This window comes from Odocoileus virginianus, chromosome 4 (assembly GCF_023699985.2).
Source record: "Odocoileus virginianus isolate 20LAN1187 ecotype Illinois chromosome 4, Ovbor_1.2, whole genome shotgun sequence".
NCBI lineage: Eukaryota > Metazoa > Chordata > Mammalia > Artiodactyla > Cervidae > Odocoileus > Odocoileus virginianus.
The window spans coordinates 88,807,753-88,819,922 of NC_069677.1; the positions used below are offsets into that span (position 1 = coordinate 88,807,753).

Consider the following 12,170-nt stretch of genomic DNA (forward strand, 5'->3'; position numbering starts at 1 on the left):
CCTCAGACATTCTGAAGGCAGAGGAATGTTTGGCATGTTCAGGGAAGAGCAGGAAGGTCTGTGTGAGGGGGAAGGAGGTCAGGGGGCCAGAGCTCACAGGGCCTTGCAGGCTGTGGTGAGGGGCTTAGACTCTGAGTGAGGTGGGGGCCTTCGGACGGTTCCGCATGGTGGAGAGACATGATCTGAGTCAAACTTCAGCAGAATTACTCTGGCTCTTGTGTTGAGAATAGACTGAGGAGGTGCAGGGTAGAAAGATGAGGAGACATCTTCTGTAACTGAGTGAGATGGGGGACGCAGTGGGAAATGATCACGTTCCAGGCATGTTTCGATGCTGGAGTCAACAGGATTTGCTGAAGGGGTTACATGGAGTGTGAGCAACAGAGAAAGTAGGAAATGATTAGAGTGCCCAGTCAAGAGAGATGTAATTATTACTTGAGATCTTGAAGACTCTTCAAATATGCATGATGAAGTTATGATAAGTGGAGGGAGTATTTTAGATTTGTACAACTTTATAGTTGTGTCCCCACTTGATATTCATATTTGTTGTGTGCCTAATTTGGTCTGGATCTGGAAAGAAAACTATTAGAAATCAAAATTGAATCTTTGTACACGAAAAGATGTGGGGAATCTTGGTGCTTTTCTTGTTTTCAGTTCATTGACTGTGCTGTTTTTCAGTCACTTAAGTCGTGTCCAGTCCTTTGTGACCCCGTGGGCTGCAGCACACAGGCTCTTCTGTCCCCACTGTCTCCTGGAGTTTGCTCAGGTTTATGACCATTGAGTCACTGATGTCTAGTCACTGACCATTTGACCAGTAACCACAGTGGTCAACAAAATATCTTTGATAAACTAAAATAATTCATAAGTTTACTCCTTACCCACCTGATATGATTTTGTTCTGTTAATTTTTTTTTTAAAGAGCTCTAATTTTTGCAGCAGGCTTAGTTATTTGTCAATATTTAAATGAAATTTTTAAACCTTGAGAGAGGTTTTCCAGTGAACACACATATGCTTGCTGCAAGACTCTAAATAGTTAATAATTTTACTTTATTTGTTGTGTCATATAATTATCCATCTTCCTATAAATTCATCTTTTAAAAATGTATTTCAAAGTGAGTTGCAGATACCAGGACATTTCTCCTAAAAATTTCAGCATGTGTATTGTAAACATTTATTTATAGTTCTCCTTTTGTTCTTGGACATAAATTTGTATGCTGTGAAGCACACATATCTTAACCATTCCATAAGATCCAACAAATACACATACTTGTGCAACTTAAAAACCTCTCTCAAGATATGGAACACAACTATAATTCCCTCATGTTCCTTTGCATAAAATGCCTGCCTCCTCCCTGCCTACAGGCATTCTTTTGATTTTCCCCACCATTATTAGCATTTTGATTAATGTTTTAAAAACCTCCTCTGATAACTATTTTCCAAATGGTTCTTTGTTATTATCATCATTAGTTGTATTCATTATTGCTTTTTTTAGGAGGGTAAGTTTAATTGATTTGCATAAACCTCTCAAGTAAAAACTTGGAATCATCCGTTAACTTTGCGAAAACCTCTCTTGTTAATTACAGATGATTTTTGTCACAGAGCCATGCCTTCTGCGTCCCAGTGTCATATTTTAGGCAGTGGTAAACCAGAAAATGTGGCAGTTGAGCTGACAGTAACTGTAGTCTTTGGAACGTTTATATGATGTTTAGGAGAATGGGTGTCCTCTGGACACAGCTGTTCTCTTGTCTGTAAGAGCAGACTATAGGCCTTAGCTTGGAGGTGCTTCATTCCAGGTCCAGGGAGAGAAAGAGGGCAAGGGAATAAGTGTTGCCCTCATCATTCACCTTTGTGAACTGATGAGGGAGGAGGAGGCCTTCGGAGCAGTGCTGTGTTTTCTTAGGCAGTCTCACTAGTCCATTCTGACTGCTGAGGCTTTTCCCTCATGCAGTATGTTGGCTGACCACCCTGTTGCACCTCTGACTTTTCCTTGAATTGGATCGGTGATTTAGGCCATCTGAATCTTGGCTCTGCCGTTTGCTTCTTTCCTATTTGAGTTAAACTTTTAGTTTTTCCCTTGGGGACTAATTCTTGAAAAATTGCTGTGTTTTTTTTGTTTTTTTTTTTTGTTAACTTTTACATAGATTTTTAAAATTTAATCCTCTGTAGTATTCTAAGCTGTATTTTCCATAATGTTTTTTATGCTCCCCCATTTTTGGCTCATTTAGCTTCTCGATTTTAGGAAACATTGATATATTTGGTACTTGCCAAATTTGATGGTGAAACATCTAAGTAGAGTTTTATTCCAATGAAGAGTTGTGCAAGAAAGTTATTATCTGTGTTAGGATTACATAGTTCAGAGTCTGAGATAGTATTAGAAGTTGAAGTTTCTCAGTTATGTGGCCACCCTGAAGTAAAGGGTTAACCTGAGGCCTGAACTTTACAAAATTGGATTTTGGGGATAAGAAGAGAGCAGTCAGAAAAGAAGAGAGAAGAAGCCATGTAAGTTATGTCGCACTGCAGCAGAAGGGGGGTTTCAGAAAGAGATTTGTCAGCAGCTCTCAAATGCAATAAAAGTGCCGGGCGGCATGAAAGCCTGGTAAAACAATTGGATGTTCTCACATAGTGACCTTCAGTGAGTATAGTTCATGCATCCATCACCCCTGGTAGGCTTTTGGACATTATATATCACAAGCCTTTATGATGTACATATTCTAAGGAGAAAAAAAATAAATTCAAATATTTAGTTTTGAGGCTGTTCAGATCGGCTTTCCCCCCCCCCAATATTTTTATTTATTTTTAATCAAAGGATAAGTGCTTTACAGTGTCGTTTTGCTTTTTGCCAAACATCAACATGAATCAGCCACAGGTACGTACACGGCTCCCTCTCGAATCTCGCTCCCACCTCTCACCCCATCGCACTCGTGCAGGTTGTCACAGAGCCCCAGTGTGAGTTCCCTGAGTCATACCTCAGACTCCGGCTGGCTCTCTGTTTACACATGGTCGTGCATATGTTTCCATGCCTCTCTCTCCATCCGTCCCACCCAGTCCTTCTCCCGCCGTGTCCACCCGTCTCTTCTCTGATCTGCGTCTCTACTGCTGCTGTGCAGACAGGTTCGTCAGTACCATCTTTCCAGATTCCATATATATGTGATAGTATATGATACTTGTTTTTCTCTTTCTGACTTACTTCCCTCTGTATAATAGGCTCTGCGTTCATCCACCTCATTAGAACTTGACTCAGATGCATTCCTTTTTATGGCTGAGTGATATTCCATTGTGTATGCATATACCACAGCTAGCTTTATCCGTTCATCTGTTGGTGGCCATCTCGGTTGCGTCCATGGCCTAGCTGTTGCGTTTAGAGCTGCAGTGAACATTGGGGTACATGTGTCTTTTTCGGTTACGGGTTTCTCAGGGTATGTGCCCGGTAGTTGGATTGTCGGCTCATATGGTAGTTTTATTCCTGGTATTTTTAAGGAATCTCCATACTGTTGTCCATAGTGGCTGAGCCAGTTTACATTCCCACCAACAAAGCAAGAGGGTCCCCTTTCCTCCATACCGTTTCCATCATTTATTGTTTGTAGATTTTTTGATGATGGCCATTCTGATCTGTGTGAGGTGATATCTCATTGTAGTTTTGATTTGCATTTCTCTGATAATGAGCAGTGTTGATCATCTTTTTATGTGTTTATTAGCTGTCTGTCTTCTTTGGAAAAATGTCTATTTAGGTCTTTTTCCCACTTTTTGATTTTTTTTTTTTTTTTATAGTATTGAGTTACATGAGCGGCTTGTGTATTTTGGAAATTAATCCTTTGTTAGTTTTTCATTTCCTTATTGTTTTCTCCCATTTTGAGGGTTATCTTTTCTGGCTTTTTTTTTAATTGTAAAAAACTGGGAGCAAACAAAAGATTCAGCAGTAGGAGTGAAACTGGATGAATAAGTGATTATTACGGAAATAAAGTGATTGCTGTAGAAATACATTTTTTTGATATGGAATATATTGATATAGTGTGTTTGAGAAGTTGGTTTAAGAACTCATGTAGGATTTCTGTTTTTAGAAAGACAGAGTAAGGTTTTAAAAAATTTTTTCCTCCTTAAAAACAGTGAAAACACTGGCAAAAGCTGTCAAAATCAACTTTTCCAGAATTCTAGAAGTTAAAGTTCTTCATCAATCTGAAAATTGTTGTTTGAGAAAAACGGCTGACTCTCAGAACAACAAGCCATGTATGTGATCCCTTATTTCATCCCCCGCTACTTCCAAGCTATACAGTCGCTTGGAAAACTTACAGTCCCACGGCTGCAGTAACTGTGAAAACCAACAGCTTAGTAGCCACTGGAGGGGTCATAATGGCTTTGGAACTCCTCCAATGCCCTGTTTCCAGAGAATTATCACTATTTGACCAGCTTGCTGTAAACCTCCATGATCAGGGCCTGTCCTGTCTTTATTTGACCTGTTACTTTGTTCTTTGAGGAAAAACTCTACCCATGGAGCATTTGTTGAAATTGTTGGTGGGATTTGTTTAACATTGCAGCCGCCTGAGATGGCAGTCCCAGTTGTAGCTAAGAAGAGGCTGACGAAAAACTTGAAAGCAAGCGTGTGATATCAGTAGGGGGCTTTTGAAAAGTTTGGATGTATGCATGGGTATCTGTAAGACCACATGCACTTGCAGGGTTGTGTGTAAACCCAAGAAAGAACTCAGGAGGCTGCAAGTTCTTACCTCTGGCCGACCTTGAGTCTCCGTGCGAGCGGGAGGTGAAGGATGCGGCCGAGCTGTAAACTGCTGTGTTGAAGGTGTGCCACAGCAAGCATAGAGAGAGCCTCACAGAGGCTGGACTGGCATCTGCTCGTCGCAAGGAAATGCCATTGTCATTTAGTCAGCAAGTCCTGTCTGACTTTTGCGACCCCATGGACTGTAGCCCGCCAGGTTCTTCTGTCCATGGGATTTCCCAGGCAAGAATACTGGAGTGAGCTGCCATTTCCTTCTCCAGGGCATCTTCCCAACCTAGGAATTGAACCCATGTCTCCTGTATTGGCAGGCATATTCTTTAATGACACCAGGAAATGTCATTAGCTGATCACTAATCTAACTGAAGAGAGAGTTCAGTGGCCACACATGAGAAATAAAGACTTTGTAGAATTGATGTAGGCAAGTCACTAAACAAGCAGTGACAACATTGGTATCTTATTTCCAGAGTCAGTACTTACCAATAAAAAAAAATATCTAGTTTTGAACAAAAGTTAAAAGTGAGGCAAAGAAATAGGAAAGCATGTCCTATATACAGGAAGAAACTCAGGTAATAGAAACAGTACCTCACTAATCTCAGACATTGGACTTTCTAGACAATGGACTTTAAATTAGTGATTAAAAATATGTTCAGAGAATTAGAAGAAATCATGTCTAAAGGATTAAAAGGAAATTATGAGAAAAATGTCTCACCAAATAGACAATGTCAGTAAAGGGATAGAAATGATAAACAGAAATCTTGGAGTTGAAAAGCATAATAACAGAAATGAAGAGTTCAGGGCTGAATATCAGATTTCAGCTGGCAAGAGAAAAAACCAGGGTCTTGAAAATAGTTCAGTTGATATCCATTCAGAGGTATGAAAACTTAAAGAGAATAAAGAAAACAAAACAGAGGCCTGTGGACCATCATCAGGTGTACCAACATACACATGATAGTCCCAGAGGGCAAGGGAGAGAAAAAGGAACAAAAAGAATATTTGAAGAAATACGGCTTGAACCACCCCCGCCCCCAGATTTGGTGAAAAACATTAATCTGTACATCTAAGGAGCTCAGCTAACTCCAAATAGGATAAAGATCAAAGAGAGCCATACTAGAGACATGATAAGCAAATTGTTGAAAGACACAGAATATCTTGAAGCAAATGAGGAGAGACTCATCTTGTACGAGGGACTTTCAGTAAGGTTAATAGCTGACATTTAATCAGAAATGATGGAGCCTGGAAGTCGGTGAGATGATACGTTCAGAGTCTTGGAAGAAAAAAATTGACAGTAATTCTATATCTAGCAGAATTGTCTTTCAGAAACAAAGGGGAAATTAAGATATTCCAAGATAAATAAAAACAGAATTTATTGCCAACAGATTTTCTCTAAAAATACTGAAAGGAGTCTTATCGTGCTGACAGGAAGGGACATGAGACTAACTTGAACCACATGAAGAAATAAAGAGCACTGAGTAAAGGTATCGATAGATACATGAGTGCACATAAGACAGTACAAGTTAGTTTTTTTCTGTAACTCTTTTTACCTGCTATCTGATTTAAAAGAAGACTATGTAAAGAAATAATTATAAAACTGCATTGACAGGCTTATAATGCATGAAGGTGTAATTTGTGTGACAGTAATAGTGCAGACAAGGGAGGAGGGAGCAGATATATTGGAGCAAAATGGGTGCTCATCTGATTGTTTTTAGATGTTGATTGTATTTTCCAGGGAAACTACTAAAAGAAGCCCTTAAAAACATTTAGTAAAATTCAACGCAGGTCAGGAAGCAACAGTTAGAACTGGACATGAAACAACAGACTGGTTCCAAATAGGAAAAGGAGTATGTCAAGGCTGTATATTGTCACACTGCTTATTTACCTTCTATGCAGAGTACATCATGTGAAATGCTGGGCTGGAGGAAGCACAATCTGGAATCAAGATTGCTGGGAGAAATATCAATAAACCTCAGGTATGCAGATGACACCACCCTATGGCAGAAACTGAAGAAGAACCAAAAATCCTCTTGATGAAAGTGAAAGAGGAGCATGAAAAAGTTGGCTTAAAGCTCAACATTCAGAAAACTAAGATCATGGCATCCAGTCCCATCAATTCATGGGAAATAGATGGGGAAACAGTGGCTGACTTTATTTTTCTGGGCTCCAAAATCACTGCAGATGGTGATTGCAGCCATGAAATTAAAAGACGCTTGCTCCTTGGAAGAAAAGTTATGACCAACCTAGACAGCATATTAAAAAGCAGAGACATTACTTTGTCAGCAAAGGTCCATCTAGTCAAGGCTATGGTTTTTCCAGTAGTCATGTATGGATGTGAGAGTTGGACTATAAAGAAAGCTGAGCACCGAAGAATTGATGGTTTTGAACTGTGGTGTTGGAGAAGACTCTTGAGAGTCCCTTGGACTGCAAGGAGATCCAACCAGTCCATCCTAAAGGAAATCAGTCCTGAATATTCCTTGGAAGGACTGATGTTGAAGCTGAAACTCCAGTACTTTGACCACCTGATGCATAGAGCTCACTCATTTGAAAAGACCCTGGTGCTGGGAAAGATTGAAGGCAGGAGGAGAAGGGTACGACAGAGATGAGATGGTTGGATGGCATCACCTACTCAACGGACATGAGTTTGGGTGGGCTCCGGGAGTTGGTGATGGACAGGGAGGCCTGGTGTGCTGTGGTTCATGGGGTCGCAGAGTCGGACACGACTGAACAACTGAACTGAACTGAAAACTCAAAAATGTGTAGTAAGGGAAATTAGGGATTAAAATGGTGTACTGGAAAACATCTTTGTTACACAAGGCAACAGTGGTGGACTAGAACAATAACCAAAAAAAAAACAGCAACAACCCTAAACCCATGTAAGACATAGAAACATATAGCAAAATGTCAAATGTAAGTCCTACCTTATTGGTAATCACATTAAATATAGTCAAAAAGCAGAGCTGGTAGAAAGTAAGACAAAATATGATATAACTGTGTGTTGCCCACGAGAGAGAACAGTTTAAATTCAGAGATGTGTGAGAGTAAAAGGACCGAAAACAATACACCATGCAGGCAGTTTCTAAAAGAGAGTCGGAGTGGCTATGCTTGTCTCAGACAAAATTTTAACACAAAAATTGATACTAGAGATAGACAAGGATATTTTATAGTGACAAAAGGGTCAGCCCATCAGGAGAAAATAGCAATTACAAACACGCTGCTAGCAGCAGAGCCCCTGGATGGAGGAAAACCTGACAAAATTGAAAGGGAAAGCGGTTCAGCAGTAATAGATGGAGACTTACGTACTCTCCTCGTGTAGAGGGGTTGAGCACACTGCAGACCTACGAGGTCTGACTCTGCAGAACTCTGCCCAACTGTGGCAGAATATCTAGGACAGAAACCAAACTTCATTGAATTTAAAGGCACTGAGCTATATCAACATATATGTTCTTTAACCACAGTGGAATGAAACTAGGTGTCAGTAACAGAAATTTGGGGAGTTCACAGGTCTGTAGCGGTTAAGCAGCGCATGGCGAAATGACCAGTGGTTCGAAAGTAAATTAGAGAAGTATTTTGAGATGATTGAAAATGAAAACACAACAAACCAAAACTTAAGGGTGCAGTTAAAGAAAAGAGTATTCAAGAAGAAATTTATAGCTGCAGGCAGCTCTATTTACAAAGAAAAATCATAAATCAGTAACTTAGCTTTAACCTTAAATCTAGAAAAAGAAGAGCAAAGTAAACCCAAAGCAAGTAGACTGAAGGAAATCATAAAAGACCAAAGAAGAAACAAATGAAATAGGGAATAGAAAGAAAAGGAGAAAAACCAGCAAAAGCAGAAGTCAGTTCTTTGGGAAGATCAGAATTGGCAAACCTTTTCTACAATAACCAATTTAAAAAGGGAGAGTTACTAAAGTTAAAATTAGGAAGGAGGGGGTGTTACTGTTGAGTACATCGCTATGGAGCACAGAGGAATACTATGAGCAATTGTATGCCAACAAATGAAATAACCTAGATGAAATGGATATATTAGATTCCTAGAGAGATACAACCTATCAGAGGTAATCAAAAAGAAATAGAAAACCTGAATAGTCAGACCTATAACAATAAGTTATAATTGTAAGTTAGTAATTAAAAGAAAAACTTCCCACAAAGGGAAGTCCAGGCTGAGATGGGTTCATGGTGCATTCTACCAATACTTAATGAATTAACGCCCATCCTTCAAAAACTTTTTCAAAAAAATAGATGAGGGAACATTTCCTAACTCATTCTATAAGGAAGTGTTACCCTGATACCACTACCAGGCAAAATATATCACCAGAAAACAGCAGACCAAGGTGCATAGGTAATATGGGCTTTAAAATCCTCAACAAAATACTAGTAACCTGAATTCAGCATGTTAAAAGGATAATATAGCATGACCAAGTGTAGTTTATCCCAAGAATGCAAACCCTTTCCAACACTTGAAAAGCAATCAGTGAATATATCACACTAATAGAATAAAGGATGAAGACCACAGATGATCTCAAAGATTCTTAGAAAGAGTTTGTTAAAATCTAACACTGTTTTATGATTAAAAGCAACTCAAGTAGTTACAGTTGAGTACTGATAAGGATGGCTATGAAAAGCCCACTAACATCATAGTTAAAGACTGAACACTTTTCCCTGATATGGGCCATGTAAGAATGTCCACTCTCACTGCTTTCATGGTTCTTAGTGGGGTCAGTCAGATAAGGAAAAGAAATATAAAGCATCCAGATTGGAAAGGAAGAAGTAAGTAAAGCTGTATTAGCAGACGGTAAGCAATAAAAAGAAAAGCCTGTTAGAACTATCAAATGAGTTCAACAAAAAGTTGTAGAACATAGATCATATTGTGTTTATATGTGTAAAAGTCAGTTGGATTTCTGTGTGCTAACAGTGAACTATGGGCTTCCCTCATAGCTCAGTTGATAAATCACCTGCCTGCAGTGCAGGAGACCCGGGTTCAGTCCCTGGGTCGGGAAGATCCCCTGAAGAAGGAAATGGCAGCCCACTCCAGTATTCTTGCCTGAAGAATCCCATGGACAGAGGAGCCTGGTGGGCTACAGTCCACAGAATTGCAAGAGTCCAACACCACTTAGCTGCTCAACCACCACCACCACCAACGAACAATCCAAAGATGAACTAAAGAAAGCAATTCTATATACAAGAGCATCAGAAACAATAAAATAATGAAGAATAAACTTAACAGAAAAGTACAAGACTTGAATACTGAAAGCTACAAACATCACTGAAAGAAATGATATTTTAAAATATTTGTAGAAGACCTAAGTAGAAACACATCCCATGTTCATTCAGTGGAAAACTTTTGCTGTTTGTTAATATAGCTGACATCCCCAAATTGATCCTCAGATTTTCCCTATGAAATTTCCAGCTGCCCTTTTCTACAGAAATTGACATTCTGATCCTAAAATTCATGAAGAAATGCAAAGGACTTAAATAGCCAAGACAGTCTTAAGGAAAGAACTGAGTTGGAGAAATCACACTTCCAGATTTGCCACAAAGCTACAGCCGTCAAGACACTGTGTTACTGGCATAGGGATAAATGTATTAATCAGTGGGATAGAACTGACATGCAGAGATACGTTTATGGTCACTGCTTTCTGACACAGGTGCGGAACAGCTGAATGTGGGAAAGAATAGCCTGAACAGGTAGTGTAGAGGTTACGGGCAATTGCATGCAAAAGAATGCATTTGCAGAGAATTTTTCAAAATGGATCATAGACCTGAATGTAAGAGCTAAACTGTAAAACTTGTAGAAGAAAACATAGGCATGTAATTCTTCATGACCTTGGATTTAGGCAGCTCAGATGGTAAAGAATCCACCTGCAATGCAGGAGACCCTGGTTTGATTCCTGGGTCGGGAAGATCTGCTGGAGAAGGGATAGGCTACTCACTCCAGTATTCTTGGGCTTCGCTGCTGGCTCAGCTGGTAAAGAATCCGCCTGAAATGAGGAAGACCTGGGTTTGATCCCTAACTTAGGAAGATCCCCTGGAGACAGGTAAGGCTACCCACTCCAGTATTCTGGCCTGGAGAATTCCATGGACTATATAGTCCACGGGGTCACTAAGAGTCAGACATGACTGAGCAACTTTCACTTCTGAAATATGCCACCAGAAAACACAGTGACAAAAAATAGACGTGATTTCACCAAAATTACAAACATTTGTGCTTCAAGGGACACTGTCAAGAAAGTGAAAGGACAGTCCACAGAATGAGATAAGTATTTTTAAATTGTATGTTTAAATACTCTGAATATATAAAGAACTCTTTTAACTCAACAATAAAAAAACAAATAATTAAAAAGCAGAGGATTCAGATAGAGTTGGCCCTTCATACCTGTGGGTTCTACAGATTCAGTCAACAATGGATAGAATATTTTCTGTTGATATGGAACCCTTGGATATAGAGGGCCTAGAGGGACTAGTGCATTCAGTGATTTTGGAATCTGCTGGGGGTCCTGGAACCAGTCCCCCAAGAATATGAAGGGGTAACCAGTAGGTATACAAAAAAGATACTCTGCATCTTTAGGGAAATACAGATCAAAACCACAGTGAGATACCACTTTCACATCCACTAGAATGACTATAATCAGAAAGACGGGAACAAGAGCTGGAGACAAAGTGGAGAAATTAGCACCTTTGTACTTTGCTGGCAGGAGTGTAGAATGATGCAGCAAGTTTGGAAAAAGATTTGGCAGTTTCTCAAATGCTAATCATAGAGTTACCTATTACTCTGCAGTTTTACTCCTAGATATAAACCTAAGAGAGTTGAAAACATTTGTTCACATGAAAATCTATAAATGAGTGTTCATAGTAGCATTATTCATAATACCCAAAAAGTGGAAACCATAATGTCTATCAGTTATTGAATGGATAAGCAAACACAGTATATCCATATAGTGCAATATTATTTAGCCGTAGAAGGGATAAAATGCCAGGGCATGCTAGAAAAGTCACAGAGTTGTACACTTTAAAATGTTGTATTTTATGGCATATGAATTGTATTTCAGCAAAGCTGCTATTAAGAAGAAGTGAATTGGAGAGGCATGACTAATATATAAAATATTCCACATTTACTTATAAATCAAATGTGAATATATTGTATTATGAATAGAAAAGTCTTTGGAAGTCTATATAATAATGTCTGTAGTGTTCCTCTGTGGGTTTCCCAGGTACCTCAGTGGTGAATCCGCTTAACAATGCAGGAGACAAGCGTTTCGATCCATGGGTCTGGAAGATCCCCTGGAGAAGGAAACGGCAACCCACTCCAGTATTCTTGTCTTGGAAATCCCCTGGGCAGAGCAGCCTGGGGTTTCATAGGCTCAGACGCAACTTAGCAAAATGAAAGTGTTCCTCTCTGGGTGGTATAGTTGTTTTTACTTTTCTTTTGTTTTAATAGTTTTTGTATATTTAA

The 12,170-nt window shown here is 39.4% G+C and overlaps 1 protein-coding gene across 3 annotated transcripts in view; it reads left to right on the forward strand.

Moving 5' to 3' along the window:
* Nucleotides 1-12,170, forward strand: part of PIK3R4 (phosphoinositide-3-kinase regulatory subunit 4) — an 85,021-nt gene that overhangs the window by 59,600 nt on the left and 13,251 nt on the right. The window lies entirely within an intron of this gene.